General features: G+C 46.9%; 1 long non-coding RNA gene across 5 annotated transcripts in view; it reads right to left on the reverse strand.

Annotated features, from left to right (window-relative positions):
- The window catches only part of LOC147022559 (uncharacterized), a 202,283-nt gene that overhangs the window by 173,798 nt on the left and 6,721 nt on the right, over positions 1 to 21,764 (reverse strand). For 4 of the 5 annotated variants that reach the window (XR_015059788.1, XR_015059786.1, XR_015059787.1 and 1 more), the window contains exon 2: positions 7,280 to 7,472. This is a non-coding gene — a long non-coding RNA (uncharacterized LOC147022559). Of the gene's footprint in view, positions 1 to 7,279; positions 7,473 to 19,630; positions 19,690 to 21,764 lie in introns of all 5 variants that reach the window. The other variant, XR_015059785.1, reaches the window with a different exon arrangement.

Consider the following 21,764-nt stretch of genomic DNA (forward strand, 5'->3'; position numbering starts at 1 on the left):
GCAGACGTTGAACGAGTACGTGAATAATTTCAACAAATTCCCAGAAAATCAATTTGATGCGCATCCAGAGAACTGGGACTGAAGCGTTATGTCTATACGGTGCAGATTCTGCAGGAACTCAAACCAAATGATGGACCCAAACACAAGGCGCTTGCCTTGGAAATGCTCAGTCGCATCGAGAGGATGATGAAGATTACCTGAAAAAGGTCACGTTTCCATAGACACGTCAAATATGTTGTCAACAACACCTTTCATGTATCGGGGAAAGTTACCCGGCACAATGTGAGGATCTGGAGCTCTGAAAATCCCCACATGGTCATTGAACATGTACGCAACAGTTTAAAGGTCAATGTGTGGTGTCGCCTTCTCCATGACTGCTTGGTGGGTCCGTTTTTCTTTACAGAGGACACAGTGACCTCAACAATTTACATGAACATGTTGTAAGGATTTGCCTTCCTACAGATTGAAGACCTGCAACCCGATATCATTTTTCAACAGGATGGTGCTCACCCTCATTGGGCCTTCATCGTTCGAGCTGACCTGAATGAAAATTTTCCAGGTCGCTGGAATGGCCCAGATGGACCAACTGCTTGGCCCCCACGATCACCAGACATGACCCCCTTGATTTATTTCTGTGGGGGTTTGTCAAAGATGTCGTCTACAACACCAAGGTGGCAAACCTGCAGGATATTCGTTCTCGGATCACAGATGCATGTGCACTGGTGGACACAAACATGTTGAGATGAACATGGCAAGAACTTGTGTACCATCTTGATGTCCTGCACGCGACAAACGGAGCTCACATTGAAGTGTATTGATGGAGTGCACAAAACGCTATGAGATTCTGTATCATATAAACCAAAGGGTATCGTACCTTTTGTGGTTCTAAATATATTAACAACCAAATTTGTCCAGGTCTTTTTGGAACATCCTGGATCATGAAGTATGGGTCCCCAGTCTTGACTGGTGCAGCTGCTTCCCATTGAGGTGATCGAGTCCAAGTTGTCATCGCTTGACAGGCCGACCGAGACCCAAGGTTTGCCTTTTGTCCACCAGAGGCATGGTGGTGGATTCGCAGTCTTCTCTCTCCTCATTCTTCTCTTCATTTCCGAGGTCAGCAAAATGAGTGCCAGCATGCTGGTATACCGTGTCGAGTGGCGACCCATCCAGGATTGTGTCCAATAGCCAAGAAGACTGCTTAAGCAGCACCAATGATCTGCACAGAGTATGGTCCCAATCTCCTCCTCTCCTCTTCTCTTCATCCTCCCCTGATCCACTCAGATCTTCTGGAAATCCACACCTGGTTACCTTCTCCAATTCCACCTCCACTCCTTCATTCCTATCCTCAACTCTGTGCATCTGTTGCTGTGGTCTCGTTCCCTCCCCCTTTCCAATCTTTTTTCAGTGCTGCCCATACTCCCCTCATGCTTTCTCCCCCACCAATCTCTGCTATTTTTGACTCTCACTGACCCCTTTCCCCCTTTCCTTTCTGTCCCTCATCCAAGCATGTGTGATGTCTCTGTGTCCCTGTCCCCCTTTCATCCTGTCGTTGTGTGAACATGCTGTCCTCTGTCGTTTCACTCCTCCACGAGTCTCCATTTGTTTTTATGATAAACTCCAAACACCCACCGTTGGACGAATGCAATGTATGAGGGATAGCAGTTGATCAGGTCATACATATAACAAAATGGAATAAACATAATAAATAGATAACGATGTCATCCTCAGGGTATGAAATAAACTGCTCGCCAGGTGAATAAACAAACAGCACATTGTTCACAATGAAAGAAACACACATTGCATGAGTTTGGTGTTTTAAAGTGAAGAAGTTTGAAGGACTTGTCTTTCCTTCCTTTATCGAGGCCTCACATGAACAGAGAGAGTTGATTTTGTTGGTCCGACACCTGAACAACATTTGTTATTGGTTTGCACAGCTCGTTACATCAACCATTCGCTCCCATTCGGCTGAGTTCTTTATCGCTGTGACGTCACAGACAATGTTTTCGTAGCCTGTTCACTTCAGTGTGTGCACCAAAATCTCAACACCAATCACATAAAACGAAGGCAAACAGTTTAAACGTCAGAAACAAAGGAGATTGGTGGAAACAGTCTTTGGGTTTAATCCCACGGAAGCGTTTTTCAAAGTTGGGTTTCATAACATCCATGGAGGCCTCAGGCCTGAGTGCGTTTGGCAGCGAGTGATGTATGTATAAACATTGTACACGTCAACGAACATGTAACATGCTGAAATCATGAGACTGACTACAAGACCTTTCATAAACTTCTCATAACTCGAAAACTTTCATTCTTGGGTCATTGGATAGATGCAACAAGAATGGCACTCGGCGGAGCGTGTACCTCCGCCAGGCTGAACACTTCAAGAACAGCACTCAGTGGAGCGTGTATCTCTGCCAAGCTGAACACTTCAAGAACAGCACTCAGTGGAGCGTGCATCTCCGCCAGGCTGAACACTTCTAGATCAGCACTCAGTGGGGTGTGTACCTGCACCAGGCTGACCATTTCCAGAACAGCACTCGTTGGAGCGTATACCTCCGCCAGGCTGAACTGTTCTAGAACAGCACTCGGTGGAGCATGTACCTCCGCAAGGCTGAACCATTCAAGAACAACACCCGCTGGACCGTGTACCTCCATCAGGCTGAACACTTCAAGAACAGCATTCAGTGGAGCATGTACCTTTGCCAGGCTGAACACTTCCGGAACAGCACTCTTTGGAGCATGTACCTCTGCCACACTGAACACTTCCAGAACCATACTTGTTGGAGCGTGTATCTCTGCCAAGCTGAACACTTCCAGAACAGCACTCGGTGGAGTGTGCATCTCCGCCAGGCTGAACACTTCTAGATCAGTACTCGGTGGGGTGTGTACCTGTGCTAGGCTGAACATTTCCAGAACAGCACTCGGTGGAGCGTGTACCTCCACCAGGCTGAACACTTCTATATCAGCACTCAGTGGGGTGTGTACCTGGACCAGGCTGACCATTTCCAGAACAGCACTCGCTGGAACATGTACATCCGCCAGGCTGAACACTTCGAGAACAGCACTCATTGGAGCGTGTACCTCGGCCAGGCTGAACTGTTCTAGAACAGCACTCGATGGAGCATGTACCTCCGCAAGGCTGAACCATTCAAGAACAACACCCACTGGAGCATGTACCTCCATCAGGCTGAACACTTCCAGAACAGCATTCAGTGAAGTGTGCATCTCCACCAGGCTGAACACTTCGAGAACAGCACTCATTGGAGCGTGTACCTCCGCCAGGCTGAACTGTTCTAGAACAGCACTCGGTGGAGCATGGACCTCCGCAAGGCTGAACCATTCAAGAACAACACCCGCTGGAGCACCTCCATCAGGCTGAACACTTCCAGAACAGCACTCAGTGGAGTGTGCATCTCCTCCAGGCTGAACACTTCCAGAACAGCACTCATTGGAGCATGTACCTTTGCCAGGCTGAACACTTCTAGAACAGCACTCGGTGGAGCGTGTACCTCCGCCAGGCTGAAGAGGTTATGTTTTGTACCCCACTGATATGTGGGATCTGAATCTGGAACTGAATCAAAATCGAATCTGCTTCGTCTTGTCACCGAACCAAATCATTTCATCCGAATCTGTCCACAGCTCTTTGAGAAATGATATAAAAGATCTCGTTTTTAGCCCCGCCACTCAATGATGAAGAATCTGTTTAAAATTTCTCGTGCCTGGATCCAGATCTTCACAAAAATCTCATTAATTCGTCCCTGTCAGACACCCAACCTGTCCACAACATTTTGTCCAAATCGGTCCACAAACAGACAAATTTACAAACAGGGGTAAAAACATAACCTCCATCCATGTTCGGTTGTGGAGGTAATGAGCAATCTGTTTTACTTGAGAAAGGATCTCGAGTGTCACCTACAACCATCCGTTACCTCCACTTTGTTTCGGGAAGAACAATCACATGTTCGGTTTCCCATTGTGGAGAAGCACGGTTCATGATGAACTGCTACCCTGGACGTTTGAACATTTTAAATATTGGTCGACATTGGGAAGTTTTTGTCTGTCTAAAACAACCGTCAGACATTTCCGGCCGGACCTCCAGCTTATGAGCAGGAACGTGTGTACAAAATCTGATCTCCTCTCGTACCATTCGTCATTGGCACCTGAAGTGTACCTTTATGAGATGATCAAAGATTTCAGCTTCTTGGTGTGGATTTATATGGGTTGGCGTTATTCATGCACAATGGACCGACATCCGATTAGGAATTCGAATGTTGGTTGCATCACGATACTGGGATGCTGTGCCTTTGAATATTGGGGACGAAATTTATGAGCTCACAATGGCCTACATTGTGAGGTTGAAAGTCCCGCAGCTACTGCTAGCAATTATTGGTTCCTTGGCTAAAGCAGAGTGAGAGGGGACGGGACCACAAGTCCAACAGTTAAGAGTCAGGTCGAGTATCAAACCCAGAAAAGAGAGGCCGAAGGCAAGTGCGCCATCACCGCTCCATCCTGTCTGACAACATGCACCATGTAACAGAGACATTAGACAATGCAGAATGTACCAACACACATTTACATATGTGTAAACAGAGCACACAGTATGGCATTAGCAAGAATCTGGTGTGTATAAGTATGTCTGGAGTCCTCACTCTTCCTTTACCATGGTAAACAGATTCTCAATCACTGAAGATATTTATCTGCTCGACTTGTATCCAGACAAAAGGACATGGTATATGTCTCAAGGCATCGAGCGTTGGCAGACGTGTCGTTTGTACGTGAAAAGGGTTTTACTTGCTAGTATTGTGAGGACGAGGTTTCTCTGTTAATCCTCATTACTGGCTTATCATAATGAAAACAGAACTGAGCAACGCATGACGTTCACAATCCTCGCTCCTGGAATGGCACTCACAACAAAAAGGGACAGTGTGTGTCACTCGACTGAACAGATTCACACTCTGACAGTATTTATTGGAGTTGTGAGAAAACCAAAATGGAGAAACACAAAGACACAAGACAATTGCTGATGGATCAAGGCCCTTTTGCCAAACATGCTCCGTCCTTCAAAAGGAAGACCCATCTATTTTGCCCAGAAGGATATTGGTAAAGTTTCCAGTGCAAAGGTCAAGTGAACTTCAAACACATGCCGGACATCAAACACAGAGATGTATATCAGTAAAAAGAATGAACGTATGGACCTTTCGGTTGGCGCCATCGTTTCAACCCTGTATTGTACATAAGAAAGTTTATCAAGGATGAGCATACCCGATTTAAAAAACACGCACGCACGCACGCACGCACGCACGCACGCACGCACGCCTGTTCTTGTAATAGTTTATACAGGTACACATGCATAAATCACATAAAAGTGACAAACACAAAGATTTATCTGTAAACAGAGTTCTTTGAAAGAGGAATTCAAGTGGGAAATTATCAAAATTAAATTTAAAAAATATATAAACACACAGAACACAACATGTCGATCTCTACTCTCAGCCTTCACAACCAGATCATGGCAAACACCGGGTCCGATGGACCTTCTTGTTTTTATATATGTATCAATGTCGAAGTGAGGGGTGGATTATATTAAAAGGAGATCGCACAAAGAGTTAAACAAAACGATGTCCTGTAAAAATAAAATTACACATTTTCAGCGAACGAGACACCTCCCGAGGAACCAACCGCACGGCACCGCAGGGCCCAACACAGGAGAAAACACTTGTCTGTCTATTCGATGTTCCATTGAGAGCACGGACACATTTACCGAAACCAACAACCAAGCAGCTTAAAGAGCGCTCGGCAAGTGGCTTAAGCACTCAAGCGAGCACTCCAATCAAAAGGTTGATAAGAAACAGCTCGTTTGACACGCGGTTCGCAAAACATTAAACATACACCTCCCAGAGCTAACCTCTCCGGGTGTTTATAAGCATTGCAATGAACCCAGCGATTCGTAGCGATGATGAACCAGGCATTCGATAACATGAGACGAAAGTGAAAAAAATAAACTTCTTCATTAAGAAATCGTTGTGGCCTGTTTCAAGTCAAGGCATGCTTGAGCAGGCCAAAAAATACTTTTGTGCAGGGCCTGCCCACAGCCTCCCTTTCCAATGCCAGTTTTTGTGCAGGGCCTGCCACCTTTTCCAAGGCCCAGTTTTGTGCAGGGCCTGCCGCATTTTCCAACATCCAGTTTTGTGCAGGGCCTGCCCACCACCTTTTCCAAGGCCCAGTTTTGTGCAGGGCCTGCCACCTTTTCCAAGGCCCAGTTTTGTGCAGGGCTTGCCTGCCGCCTTTTCCAAGGCCCAGTTTTTGTGCAGGGCCTGCCACCTTTTCCAAGGCCCAGTTTTGTGCAGGGCCTGCCACATTTTCCAACATCCAGTATTGTGCAGGGCCTGCCTGCCGCATTTTCCAACATCCAGTTTTGTGCAGGGCCTGCCCACCACCTTTTCCAAGGCCCAGTTTTGTGCAGGGCCTGCCGCCTTTTCCAAGGCCCAGTTTTTGTGCAGGGCCTGCCACCTTTTCCAAGGCCCAGTTTTGTGCAGGGCCTGCCACATTTTCCAACATCCAGTTTTGTGCAGGGCCTGCCGCATTTTCCAACATCCAGTTTTGTGCAGGGCCTGCCCACCACCTTTTCCAAGGCCCAGTTTTGTGCAGGGCCTGCCACCTTTTCCAAGGCCCAGTTTTGTGCAGGGCCTGCCACATTTTCCAACATCCAGTTTTGTGCAGAGCCTGCCTGCCACCTTTTCCAAAGCCCAGTTTTGTGCAGGGCCTGCCTACTGCCTCCCTTTCCAACGCCCAAGTTTTCCCGAGTTTTTCCAACCATGAATGAGAACTCTTGCTCCATTTTATTCAGGCATATGTTCTTTGCAGGCCTTGTTTTGACATCACACCGGTCATAATCATCCATACACGAACTTTAACGGTCATTTAATTGAAAAAGCACATTCAAGGCATGCTATGATATAATTATTTTCTGCAAACAATGAATTGTTTGTTTGGAGTGCCAATGTTTTGAAAAGGTTTGTGATGGATACCTTTTCACAAAAAGGCTCTGCAGAGTGAAAACATGAATCATCCCACAAACACCACGAAGATTTTCCTGGAATTCACATTCAGCCTCTTAGAACGTACTGTATTATCAAAGTAATTATCAGTACAACATGAACACGATTTCAGTATCTGAAGGAGCAATTGCACAAAATACTATTTACTTTATAGTGGAACATTGCTGATAGTCCATCTGGTGAAAATGACTCATCCCACAAACACCATGAAGTATTATACATACCTCCGGGTTATTGAACATTCCCTCCAAGGTAGTCAGCATCATGCACTGCGGTCATGTGTAATTGAATTATTTTGTCCTGGAAAACCTTCACAACCTCCATGAAGACGGCGTGCAATAAAACTCGTGGATCGGGTGAAGCAGGATGATGGACAGCGCCGTTCAAGCATTAATGCTTGGAAGGGATCCAGTTCGACTGGAGGAAGAACAGACCAAGAGACAGAGCGTTAACAATATTCGCAATGTGGAGCAAAAGTTATGTGATGCTGAAGGTGTTTGGGAAGACCTGTAATTTGATCATTATTCCACTCTTTGTTTAGAGACGGGAAAAAAAATTTAATCCTGAAATTTCAAAATCAACGAGAACGTCACTCGGTAGAGCGCATACCTCTACCGGGCTGAACAGTTTACATTTTGTATCCCACTGATAGGTCGGATCCGGATTCGGACCTGAACCAAAATCGAATGGGCTTGTTCTTGTCACCGGACGAACTCATCCACCATGTTTTGTCAGAATCCATCCATAACTTTTCAAAATATCATGATGTATATCGTTTTTGGCCACATCTTTCAATGGTTTCTATTTATTCATATGCAGCCTGTAGCCTGTGGCTGCATCATTGACATTTTCTGGGGGCACAGCTGTATCCCTGATGCAGTGCCCCGTTACCAGTAAGCCTGTACCCATTTTTGACAACCTCAGAAGGATGTCAGGCTGAGTCAACCCTACCTGGTATTAATTCAACAGCACGACAGGCTTGAACTCAAGACCCAAAGATCTTCAGCCAGCCATCACCAGTCTTTCTCAATGGTGAAGAATCACTTTTTTAAAAATATTTTCAAAAAACTCCAGTACCTGGACCTGGATCTTCACCAAAATCGAATCGATCATTCCTTGGCACACACCCAACTGTCCACCAAATTTAGTCCAAATTAGTCCATAACCTTTGGAGATATCCGGCTCACAGACAGACAGACAGACAGACAGGTGAAAACAATCTCCACCCATTTTTGTGGTGGAGAAAACACGAACTTTTAATTGGTTGCATAGAAAAATGACATCACAATTGTTGCAGGAGACAAAGAAAACAATTAATACACACACCATTTAATGTCACTTTCTTTTTTAGAAAAAGTTTCAAACAAGGAACAAAGTTTCCCCATCCGAGTAATCAGCATTATGTGTGACCCTTCCCCCTCTGTCCCTCATTCCAACCAGTTGCAGAACTATTTCTTGGTAATTCCTTTGATCATGTTCTTCTGGTACGTCACCTTCACAGCTCCCTCCCATAACATCTCCATCAAGTTGAGGTCTGAAGTTAGGGAGGGTTTATCAGGTACCTTGACCTTGCTCTTTAAAAGAAATTGCCTCAGTCAAATGGCCCTATGTTTGGCATCATGTTATGTTGGAGATAGTAACTGGACCCGAATATATTTGGAAGTCCGTGCTGCTTCAAACATCTCGATCAATAAATAATAACATTCAGACGATCTTTTTGAAAGCATGGTAAGCCTGGTGTTGGCTTAACGGTTAAGGTGGCTGGGTTTGTTGTGGGATTGTGATAGATGAATGTATGCCTGGTGTTTGCTTAATGGTTAGAGTGGTGTGTTTGGGATCCGAGGATCCTGAGTTCGGATCCTCCTCTGCTGTCGAATTAATACCAGGTGGGGTTGATTCTGCCTGTCATCCTGAGGTTGGCAAAATGAGTGCCAGCTTGCTGGTATCCTGTGTCGGTGTGGTGACCCATCCAGGATTGTGCCCAATAGCCAAGGAGACTGCTGAGGCAGCACCAATGCTCTGCACACAGTATGGTCCCAATGGATGGATGGATGGACGAAAAACAATGACACCACACTCCTCTTCTGGATTACCATCACGATATCTTTTGATGTTGCTCCATCACAATCCCACAACAAAAGTAAAATGTCAAAAGTTGTCATTATGGTAATCCATAAGAGGATTGTGGTGTTGCATTGTGGTATTGTAATGTGGTGTCATTCCTACCTTGTTTGGTTTTGTTTTTTTTGAGATTCAATCCATCCATGTTTTTAAATGGTTTTTTTTTTGGGGGGGGGGGTCTTTTTTATTTTTCATCAGCAGGTGGAGAGCCAACGCTAATTCTCATGTCCAGGCTTGCTGTGCAGAGAGAAGAAATCGGTGCTGTCGACTCCAAACCTGCTGGGCAGTTACAAGCTTAGTCTGGACGATTTGGACAAAGAAATAAATGTTTTCCAGCTGTAGCAGGAGATTAAATAAATCAGAGCGCTCTGGATGAAAGCCTTCGCAGGTCATGCAAATCCCAATGGGTTTGAGCGGTTGCCAAATTCACCAAAGGGTGAAATGAAAGTGATATTAAACTAGGTTAAAATACCTGAACTTTCTTTTCAGGGGTTCATCTTGAAGAAGACATGTGTCCATGTTCGATGATGACACATCTTATTTAAGAGATTATCTAATGGCAAATGTTCATGGTTGGAGACAATGGTGTTTGAAGTTATGGTTTACCTGCTCTTTGAAATGTAGGCGTTTGGGTAATATATATTGACACATCTCTCTGGTGCACCATGCTCCACCATAGCGTCGTTGCAACCGAAGCATCTTCCTGAGCAAGGGTTATCCTGTGTGGTTTGTCATTGCCTTCCCAGCAGTAGACAGGAAATTGTGATTTGGCCATTGTGCTGGCAATCGCTGTTTTCCTGAAGGACACGGTGGGGTCTTTAATGTCCACCGATTAATTCTGGCACCGGCAGTCAAGACGTCCATCTGAGGGACGGCACACACATTGATGAATCACCCTGCTTGTGAAACACCGGGATGACAGTTTATAGCTGGGTCGGGATTCAAACCAAATCTGGATGGCTTAGAGACGAGTGTTCGTACATCTAGGCCATCCTGACAACCTGTGAGTAATATATTGTTGCGGGCCGGCAGGGTTGGGTGAGAAGACCACAAGGTGGGGGAAGCTACGTCGATTCCAACCAGACTCCCCGGAATTGGAGGCCGTCGCTCACGGATAATTCCGTGACGCGACGGGTCGCTTAAGCCTAAGTTACATTTGCTCTACGGCTAGAATACGGCGGCTGTACCCCCCACCCCCCGAATTGACAGAAAAGTGAGGTGGCCGCAGAGTTTCTGAGGTGGCCTCAGGGTGGCCCTACGCCGTACTATGGCTATCTTTTATATGCCGTAGGGGTCGCCGTGGAATTTCGCACGGAGTTATAACTTTTTTCATTTCTACGTTGGCCGTAGCAATTCGACAAGCCAACCTGTGACGTAGATTTGTTCCATGTCGACCGTACGTAGGGCGTACGGGTGGGCTTGCGTTATTCATGCGGCTGCGGTAGGCTCTTATCAATGAAAAATGAATTTTGCCAACCCCCAAAAAAATTATATATATATATATATATATATATATATATATATATATATATATATATATATATATATATATATATATATATTCCGTTCGCCTTAGGGCCCCCCTGCAGTAGCCTTGTGGTCTGTGTGACTATCTGCGGGTAACGCAGGGTCAACGCACGGTTCCCCGACGCCCGCCGTGCGTCCTACGTACGGCCTCCGTGGCAGTCTGCGTCGACCGTGCGTCCACCGTGCACTACCGCTAGAGATCGGAGTATAGGTGTTTGCCTATACTCCGAACTGGTATATTCAGTTATATATATTATAGTTATAGTATATTCAGTTATATATACTGGTATATTCCGAATTGTTATATTTTTATTTCAGTAAAAAAAGAACTGGTATATATACCCACTCGTTACCGTCTGTCTGGCCGCACGTTCGCCTTAGGGTCTCCCTGCGGTCGCCTTGCGGGCACCTTGAGGCTACCTTGAAAATTCTATGGCCGCCGCAGGAATGCCCTAAGGTCACCGTGCGACATCAAATCAAAGACCGTACGGCACCCCCACATTTTCAGTCTCCACGATTTCTAAACACCCTGTGCAGCTTCCCGAAAAATAAAAACTTATGTGACTGCGACCGCCCTATAATTGCTAGTGACCGTAGATTTTGTAGACCCTACGGCCGCCGTGCCAAATGTGACTTAGGCCTTCACCGACCGTGGACGCCAATAACACAACCGCGTGACCTAGGGTCCCGAGGGTCCTCTCGTCTAGAATCGAGTTACCTAATTAACCACGCGGTTTAACCACCGGGGAACACGCCCTCAGTACGCCTTGTCCGAACCGGATCACTCTACCGGATCGGATGCAGCCGAGTGGCACTGCCAAGGATGTACCGGCTAAAGTAGGAATGGATCGTTGAGAATAAAGACCCGGCTAAACTTAGATTCGAACCATGCTGGACCAATGAGGGAAAAGACAAAGGTGAGCTGGGGACATTTCTCCAATTATTATTTATTTACAATAAACGAGGAAAAGCATGTGACGCAACAAAAGGTTTATTGGGGATGTAATGCAGGGAAAGAAGAGAGGTGTGGGGTGCGACATTTCCAATGGGATATGGGGTTCTCGGAACCATATGCATACAACATACAGTTGGCCTGAGTCAGTTATTCCATTAATATACTTAGTGTAGTTGGGTCCCTTCCTTGTGTTTAGTGGGAAGACAAGGGAGTGCGTTACAATGGGCGAAAGTTAGAATTAACAAATCATTTTCCCCTTTTATTTTATTCCCTCCTTTTTCGAGGTAAATTCATCTCGCTTGCTACCCTCGTTTCGCTGGCCACAGCGTACCACCGTCTACCCGCTGTATCCGGAGTCTCGTTTTCTGAGGCAAAATCGCGGCGTTCGCTATGGAAGCCGCATCGGCATCCACCTTCCCAAACCCGGACACGCGCAGCATGGGCGGGCCAAACTAGCATCTGGCCGAAATCCCGCCCAGAAAGGCGGACCACATGAAGGCCCGGTCCAATCGGGATGATGGGATCGGACGATGACGTCGATTTCGCCATGGCTCCTCCACGAGCTCCGTGATCTATAAAGTACGGAGCAATCCTCAGAGTGGGGGCGAAGTTGGGGTGGATGGAAAGGAAGAAGTCGATCGGAGTTGTTGGATGCGAAGGTAATGAGTTGAATGGGAAGGTTGTCATTGGATGGGAAGGTTGTTGTTTTTGTGGGAGACCGTTGGAAGGAGAAGTGCGAAAGGGAATTCAAGGAGTTGTTGCGGTGTTCCGGCTGCTTGGCTCTGTTTACGTCTCACCTCGATGGCCAGCCTACTGCTCCCCACCGACACGACCTCGACCAAACCTCTTGTCTGGTCCTGCTACTGCTCAACTCTTGCCATTTTGGACTCCGCTCAAGCTCCTGCTGCAGACGCGATTACCACACGTGCAGCTGTGGACCGAACTGCACAGCTTTTGTCGGGTGCCAAACCACGGAGCATCCCTTCCCCAGAAATGCTCAGGTACCAAAAACTGTGACCTCAACTCCCTCCCTCCCTAGCTGCAAAAGTCATTTGCCTTTCATTGGGTTTATTCTGTCTGAGTGTGTGTGAGTGTGTTGGCGCCTGTCCGTTAGGTAAGCCTGTATAAGATCTTAATTGTTATTGCTTTTATTAATATCGCATCAAGTCTGCACTGTGTCTGCTTTTGTAAGTTGCTTGTATAATTGTCGCACCCCACACCTCTCTCACATTTCCCTGTATTACATCCCCAATAAACCTTTTGTTGTGCCACATGCTTTTCCTCGCTTATTGGAAATAAATAATAATTGGAGAAATGTTCCCAGCTCGCCTTTGTCTTTTACTCCATTGGTCCAGCATGGTTCGGATCTAAGTTTAGCCGGGTCTTTATTCCCAACAATCCGTTCCTTCGAGCCGGTACGTCTTTGGCAGTGGCGCTCGGTTGCATCCGATCTGGAAAGGTGATTCGTAGTTGGTAGAGTGATCGGTTCGGACAAGGAGTACCGAGGGCGTGGTTCCCTGGTGGTTAATTAGGTAACCTGACTAGACATGAGGACCTTAGGTCACGTGGTTGAGTTATTGGCGTCCATGGTTGGTTAAGTGACCCGCCGCGCCACGGAATTATCCGTGAGCGACGGCCTACAATTCCGGGGAGTCTGGTGGGAATCAACGTAGCTTCCCCCACCTCGTTGTCTTCTCACCCGATCACGTCAGCCTGCAACAATATATATATATATATATATATATAGTTACGAATTTCACCCACCCAGCGTGCGATCGGCCACGTAACTCGAATCGTGATGCGTCGCCCACCGGAACGGACAATTCAGTCGTGACCCTCCTGGAACTACTGCCAGGAGCCAGTCACGGGTGGGGGTTTAACCTCACCACAACCCAGTCCGCATTCTACCCGCGCGAAATAGGGTGAATCGCCGAATGTCAATATACCTAAGAACCCGCGTGGGTAGCGTACTGAGGAGTTGTACCACGCCGCAGGTCAACTTCGGACACGAACCGCTTAAGCGGCTCATTCCGTGCTGCAGGGATAACTGAGCGGAGTTATCATCGACCTCGACGGTTCAGATTATTTATTGGGTGTCTATGCCCACTACCAATCCTTTACGTGATGCAAGATGGAAATTTGAACCAGAGGAAAGGACGCAACGAAACGGGAAACAGTTTGAAAAGCACTTTTAATTCGCACGCAGAGAAGCACGTATTTTACAATCATACAAAAATGCACATACAGAGTCAAAGCAAGAACAATACGCAGAGTTAAAACCGAATACAGCAATGTACAAGCACTTATATGGGTTTACTTAATAGACTGGCACCACACACACACATTTACACCAAAAGCAAAGAAAATACAAGCCACCCTCACAGGCAAGGAGGCAGACAGGTCCGTGGACCAAATGAACGTGGGACCTGGGTGATCGGACAGGTCCACGAGACCGAAGGGATCTTACCCGCACCCTCGTGGCGCGATGGCGGGCGAGCCGCAATGTCCGCGGAACGCGCCTGACTCCGTGCCCCTGGTATGGTCGGTGAGCTCCTTCAGGCGTGCGTTGTGCAGGCACGTGTTGGTCGGTCGACACCACGGTTGGGGTGGGGAGTGGACGGGGTTACCGGTGCTATCTCAGCACGGATGGGGGAAATTGTTGATGCTCGGGGTGGGAAGAGGGGAATGGCGGACGCTCCGTCCCGCTAGCGGGGTCTCGGGACCGCACCGACTCCGGCGAACTCTCACCCGAGTCCTCTTCTGCGTCCCTGCTCCACTCCGAGCTCCGTCCCCTTCGCCGCCCGGTCCCTGCAAACACACGGCTCAGACTCCACGACTTCCGACTGGCGCCACTTTCTGCACACACGAGTTGCGTTGTGCTCGCGTCTTTATATACCGGGGAAGGAGCTTGTATGCAGATTCACGGATCAAAACGCGCTTGGAGGCGGGGCCACGCCACCCGACGTTCAGCCATTGGTCGGGCAAAAAGGGGCGTGAGCCTCTCCTGATCCGAAATCCCTCCTAAAAGGAGTCCACATGCATCGCGCTTGGGGCGGGGCCACACCGCCTGACGCTCGCCCATTGGACGGAGAAAAAGGGGCGTGAGCCTCCCCGGATCTGATTTCCTCTCCCAAAAAGGAACTCATTCACAGCGGGTTCAGAGGCGGGGCCATGCCACCCGATGCTCAGTCATTGGATGGAAGAAAAGGGGCGTGAAGCCTTCCTGGTCCGCTTCTCCTCTCCCGAAAGGATCCATGTGCACTCGTGGCTTGACGCGTTCGGCAAGAATCACCGAACGGGCCCTCGACAGCACGACGTTCGGTGTTGACAGGTGGTGTGGTTGTTGGTTGTGGAAGGAGAAAGGCGAAGGTGGTGGGGGGTTCGCTGTGGTGGTTTGGTTGTTGTGCAAAACCTCCGCCGTCAATACTGCTGGGTCACTTAAGTGAACCTGATATCCTATTCATTGTAGGTCAAAACGGATCAGACTCTACTGAACCACAATTGAATAAACTAAGCTACATCGACGCGCATGTAGAAATGCAAAAAAAATAAAATCGAAATTTTTTTGAAATAAAAAGTTGCAAAATTTATAATTTTTTCTTCTCCAATAATTTTTTTTTTGGGGGGGGGGGAGGTTGGAAATCACTTAAAACATGTAGAAATGCAAAAAAAAAAATTCAAATATTTTTCAAATAAAATGAAATTTTGAAAAAAAAGTTGCAAATTTTTTTTTTCCTCTAACAATTTTTTTTTGGGTTGGAAATCACTGAAAACATGTAGAAGTGCAAAAACAAAAATTAAAATATTTTTTCAAAATGGCCGCCACAGCGGCCATATTGGACTTTGGACCAAGTCCAAAATCTAATGGCATGATCCTTGGACCATACCCAATCCCCCACCAAGTTTCGTCGAAATCCGTCCAGGAGTTTTTCCGTAATACTGTTCACAAACAAACAAGCAGTCATAGACTGGTACTTACGAAATCGTCAAATTGACCTCTGACCTTGTCTAATAAAAGCTGTCTCTTGGGAAGGTAGCGACACAAACCAGAAGTTTCTACGATGATTCTGTACCAAACCATCAAAAATCGAATGTTTTGGATGTTTGACCTCACTGTGACCTTGACCTTTGACCAATTTTGACCAAAATCTAATCAGCACTAGCCATCAGCCTCCTGAATCACATGGTGTAATTTGACATTGGTAGCTTCTTCCGTTCTCGAGTTATCGTGCCTACAAACAAACAAACAAACAAGCAGTCATAGACTTGTACTTACGAAATCGTCAACTTGACCTCTGACCTTGTCTAATAAAAGCTGTCTCTCGAGAAGGTAGTGACGCAAACTAGAAGTTTCTACGATGATTCTGTACCAAACCATCAAAAATCGAATGTTTTGGATGTTTGACCTCATTGTGACCTTGACCTTTGACCGATTTTGACCAAAATCTAATCAGCGCTCGCCACCACCCTCCTGAATCACGTGGTGTAGTTTGACATTGGTAGCTTCTTCCGTTCTCGAGTTATCTGTACCAAACCATCAAAAATCGAATATGTGACCTTGACCTTTGACCGATTTTGACCAAAATCTAATCATCACTAGCCATCACCCTCCTGAATCACGTGGTGTAATTTGACATTCGAGGTGTAATTTGTGGTGTTACACGTGGTGTGTAACATTACACGTGTAATACTAGCCAAATTACACGTGGTGTAATTTGACAACTTCCTCCGTTCTCGAGTTATCGTGCCTACAAACAAACAAACAAACAAACAGAAAAGGAAAGCATCAATATACTTACGAAATCTTTAGATTTCATAAGTAACAAACAGACAGGGGTGAAAACAGTAACCTCCGTCCATCTTCAATGGCGGAGGTTAATGATTCATGAATGTGTGTGCCATCTCTCGGACAAACATTAAAATGGGCGTCACATCTGCCGGAATCCCTCTCTCTCTCCCCTACCCCTTTGCCTCTCTCAGCCCTCTCCCTCTGACTCCTCCACTTTCCCCCCCCCTCCTTTCATCTCCCTCTCATCCCTCCACCTCCCCTTGTTCTCTCCCCCCCCTCTGTTAAGGGGATTTGAAATGGCTGATGATGTGGTTTTGAATTTAAAATGGCTTCCCCGTAGGGTAGCATGTACGAATCAGATTTGGAGTGAGCTGAGCAGAGGGGTGCAAAGGTTGGACGAGTGCCACATCTGCGAGCATGCATGCAGGCCTTTGTCAGGTTGACAGTGTGGGTTTCAAGTGCTCCTGCCCGGTTTTATGTAGAACCGGTGTATTCCCGTTTCAAGTGGATAAAAATAAAATGTTGCTGTTTGGGCGGAATTCATCGCCCTTCCCTTCCCCTCACACCGCCTACCCTTTCCCTCATGCCGCCTTCCCTTCCCCTCCCACTGCCTTCCCTCCCCCACCCCTCATGCCACCTTCCCTCCCTTCACACTGACTTCCCTCCCTCCCCTCACGCCCACCTTCCCTCCCCATCTCCTCACACAGCCTTCTCTTCCCCCCATGCCACCTTCCCTTCCCCTCCCTTCGCACCGACTTCCCTCCCCCCTCACGCCACCTTCCCTTCCCATTCCCTCACACTGCCTCCCCCTCCCCTCATGCCACCTTCCCTCCCCCTTACGCCGTCTTCCTTCCCCATCCCTCAGGCCACTTTCCCTCCCCTTCACACTGCCTTCCTTTCAACTCTCCTCCCCTCATGCTGCCTTCCATTCACTTCCCCTCATGCCACCTTCCCTCCCATCACACCTCATTCGCTGCTTTCCCTTCTCTCATGCTGCGCTGCCTTCCCCTCCCTTCACGTTGCCTTCCATTCCCTTCACGCTGCCTTCCCTTCCCATTACGCTGCCTTCCCTTCTCCCCCCCACCATGCTGCACTGCCCACCCCTCCCCTCACGCTGCCTTCCCTTCTCCTCTCGCTGCCTTCCCTTCTCCTCTCGCTGCCTTCCCTTCTCTCCCCCCCATGCTGCGCGGCCTTCCCTTCTCCTCTCCTCTCTTCTCCTCTCCCCCCCCTAATACTGCGTTGCCTTCCCCTCCCCTCATGCTGCCTTCCATTCCCTTCCCTTCCCCTCCCCTTACACTGCCTTCTCTTCCCATCACACTGCCTTCTCTCCACCTCCCCTCATGCTTACCCCTTCCCCTCTCCATCACCATGGACATCTCCCAGCAGTCTCTGCATGGTGTTTTAACCTACCCCATTTCATTCAATCCTGTACTACCCCCATCTCCACAAGTCCCACAACCAAACAAAAGTCAAGAAGCCTTCCCCTCATGCTTTCCTCCTCTGAAACCCCCTCTACACTTCCCCCCCCTCCTCCTCGTTCCCACCCCCTCCTCCCAGATAACGACCTCCCACCACCCCCTATAGTGACGTTTGGTGAGGCGTCGCTCTCCCCACCTCCCCCTTAACCCTCTGAGCTCCACCACTCCTCCTCCCCCACTCCCCGTCCCTCCTCTCTCCATCCCCTCCCTCCTCCTCCCTCCCTTTCTCTCCTCCCTCCTCCTTTCTCCCCCCACCAAATATTTCCGTCAGCGAAGCTATGGGTTACATTTGAGAGTTGAAAAGTAAATAAGCATTGGCGTTTTTGGATGAGTGTGTGTTTCTCTTCTCGTTGTGATAACTTGAACCCCACAACCCCCACTCCCCTGCACATAACACTGATAAAAGCACTCAATCCATGTCGGTTCAGCACCGTTGAACCAACGACCTCATGTTGTGATCCAAAGAAAATGGACCTCAAAGGTGTTCGTGACCACTCTTTACTGATGAACTAATGTGTGCTTTGCTTCTAAAGATGCACATGGAAGCACAAATAGGAGTTGCGGGACATGCTGACACGGTGATTCTTCAAGAACCTGATTGAGGAAACCATGCAGACTGGTTCCGGTGTGTGGAAACGGGACATTCAGCACTGGCTGTCAGTGGGTACGAGATCTTCATGGTGAACGCCATAGGAAAAGCTTTTGAACCATTTTATCACAATGAAGGATCTTTTTTTTGCATTGTGCTCTCAGCCGGCAACTTCTAAAGCAAAGATCCCTTTGGTATGGTCAGCAGTGCATTGGATTGGATCCAGAACTGGACTCGGGAAGCCCGGCCTAAAGTGGCACCACATGGTGGAATGACATATGGAGCAGGTGTGCTGCATTGGCGGCCTGGCACACTCACTCAGGACTTCTGAAATCCCTTCCACCTGTTGGAAGCAGAAGGAAGATCTCACAGGAATTTCCTTCCACAGACCAATGTTCGCAGCGAGTTCCCACGCATGTGTAATCCCACAAAGTATTGGTGGTAAATAGGACATTGATAAGGCAAATGGTAAATTTCAAGCTAGGTCCAAACCGGTACAACGTCGGACTACCTTTTGATAAACAATGTCATCTCAATGTGCATACTTGTCTGTGATCTCATCGCAAACACAATGTCGTTATCATCATTTTGTATCTGTGGCTGCTGGCTGCATCATTGCTGGGAACGCAGCTGTGCCAATAAGGCAGTGCCCCATTTCCAGTGAGCTAGCTGATACTCATTTTGCTGACCTCGGAAGGATGATAGGCCGAGTCAACCCACCTGGTGTTATTTAAATAGGACACAGGGGCTTGAACTCAAGGCCCTCAGATCTTAATCAAACGTAAAACAAAAATACTGCATTAGAGTCGTCAGAAGGAACCTGAATAAGCAAAGAGCATCTATGGAGTCATCAGTTGAACCTGGATAAGAATCAGGTTTCAGCTACCTTACCATTGAGCTGACAACAGACTTAATGTGTGTTCGTGAGCCCCAAACGTCATACCTACATTCAAGCTTTATCGAGCCTTTCGAGTTCAGACATTGTTTGTACTTCTTTTTCTGGCAGTTGTAGCAAGTGGCATAAATAAATTGGATGCTCTTGTCTGTATGCTTTCTTAAATATGAAGCTAAGGCAAACCAACAAACAACTTAACATGAAACCAACAAATGACGAACCTGGTTCGGAAAACCTCAGCAGCTCAGATTTCATCAAGCACGTGCAAAAAACCCCGAACCTGAACCAAAATGAGAGCGGCATGTAGAGAAAACCACCAACACACACACACACACACACACACACACACACACACACACACACACACACACACACACACACACACACACACACACACACACACACACACACACACACACACACACACACACACACACACAACGTTCTGTTCTGGTAATAGTTTATACACATACACAAAAAATATAAAAGTGACAAACACAAATATTTACCTTTAAATAAAGTTCTTTGAAAGAGGAATTCAAGTGGGAAATGAGAAAACATTGAATGAAACGAGAGTAATTCGACTGCGCGCAGTTGACGGTATGCTTCCGCTCTCCCGCACAAACACTTGAGTAATAACATATTTGACCCTTGACCTTTATCATATCTGGCCCAAAATCGAATCAGTTAATTGCCCTGTCTAACTTTACCTTTGTACCAAGTTTGATGAAATTGTCCAATATTTGAGTTCGGGCGAAAACAGTAAAATTTCAGAGTTTGACCTTGACCTTTATCACATCTGGCCCAAAATCTAATCACTTAATTGACCTGTCTTACTTTACCTTTGTGTCAAGTTTGATGAAATTGTCCAATATTTGAGTTAGGGCATAAACAGCAATTTTTCAGTTTGACCTTTATCACATCTCGCCCAAAATCTAATCACTTAATTGCCCTGTCTTACTTTACCTTTTTACCAAGTTTGATGAAATTATACAATTTGCTTCTTGAGTTATCGCGTAAACGAAAATCCAGACGGACGAACGGACAACCAGGAAACATAATGCCCCCGGCACCCTTGGTGTGGAGGCATAAAAAATATATATATATAAACGCACAGAACACAACATGTCGATCTCTACTCTCAGCCTTCACAACCAGATCATGGCAAACACTGGGTCCGATGGACCTTCTTGTTTTTATATATGTATCAATGTCGAAGTGAGGGGTGGATTATATTAAAAGGAGATCGCATAAAAGTTAAACAAAACCATGTCCTGTAAAAAATATACCATCAGAGATGGGGAATCCCCCACCATTGAACGAAAAAGGTCATACATATTCCAGATAATGAAGGAGGTGAATTGGAAACAAGACACCATTTGGTCATCATCTCAAAAAAGTTCCCCAGGGGTGAGGAACGTAGTAACCAAAAATAATTGAAATCAGATAAGCGGTTTTCCATTTATTACAAAAAACATTTTTTTCAAGATGGCTGCCCCAGTCAGCCATCTTGGATCCGGCCACGCCCAAAATCAATAGGGTTCTTCCTTTTCAGGTGGTACATGTGTGACCCAAATTTTAAATCGATATGGCAAACAGTTTGAGTTATCGCACTCACAGCTATAAATGTTGATGCCCGGACGGGCGGACGGACGGACAGCCGGATGAAAACAATATCCCCCTTCCGCCACGTGGTGGGGGATAATAAAATTACACATTTTCAGCGGATGAGACACCTCCCGAGGCACTAAACGCACGGCACCGCAGGGCCCAACACAGGAGAAAACATGTGTCTGGGGCATTCCACGTAAAGTGCACACACCCTCCTGACACCAATACCTCATTTTCTCCCCATATGTTGGTCATTTATTCACTTGGGTGAAAAAACTCAATATACCAACTTTTAGACCTGTGGGCCCATTTTAGGGGCCCCCCAAATTTAGGCGTGCCCGGCTGCCCCACAATCTTCCAGAGGCCATATCACAGGTTGTAGTGGTCTGATTTGGCTGATCTTGGTATCAAAATGCTCGTAAAAGCGAGATCTTTCGAATCGCGTAAAGTAAAATCACTCCGAAAGAGAAATTCAAAAACTTATAGTTTGGGGTACCCTTTGACCTTGGGCCCCCGCTCCCAGGCCAAACCAATGGTCCTGATTTTTTTTTGTGTGAGAATATCCCTTCACATACTCCAACACCTCAGCATAAATGAAAATGGGATCTCAATGGGTTCAAGTGTGATGATGGTTTTATTGTTCGGGGACTCGGGTGCTGGACACACAATACATAGCACAATATTTGAACACAAGATTTCCAAAACACTATATCAGTATATTGTACATAAATTTTCCACATGCAC

This window comes from Eptatretus burgeri, chromosome 7 (genome assembly GCF_056783735.1).
Source record: "Eptatretus burgeri isolate ZD-2024b chromosome 7, Ebu_testis_v1, whole genome shotgun sequence".
Taxonomy (NCBI): domain Eukaryota; kingdom Metazoa; phylum Chordata; class Myxini; order Myxiniformes; family Myxinidae; genus Eptatretus; species Eptatretus burgeri.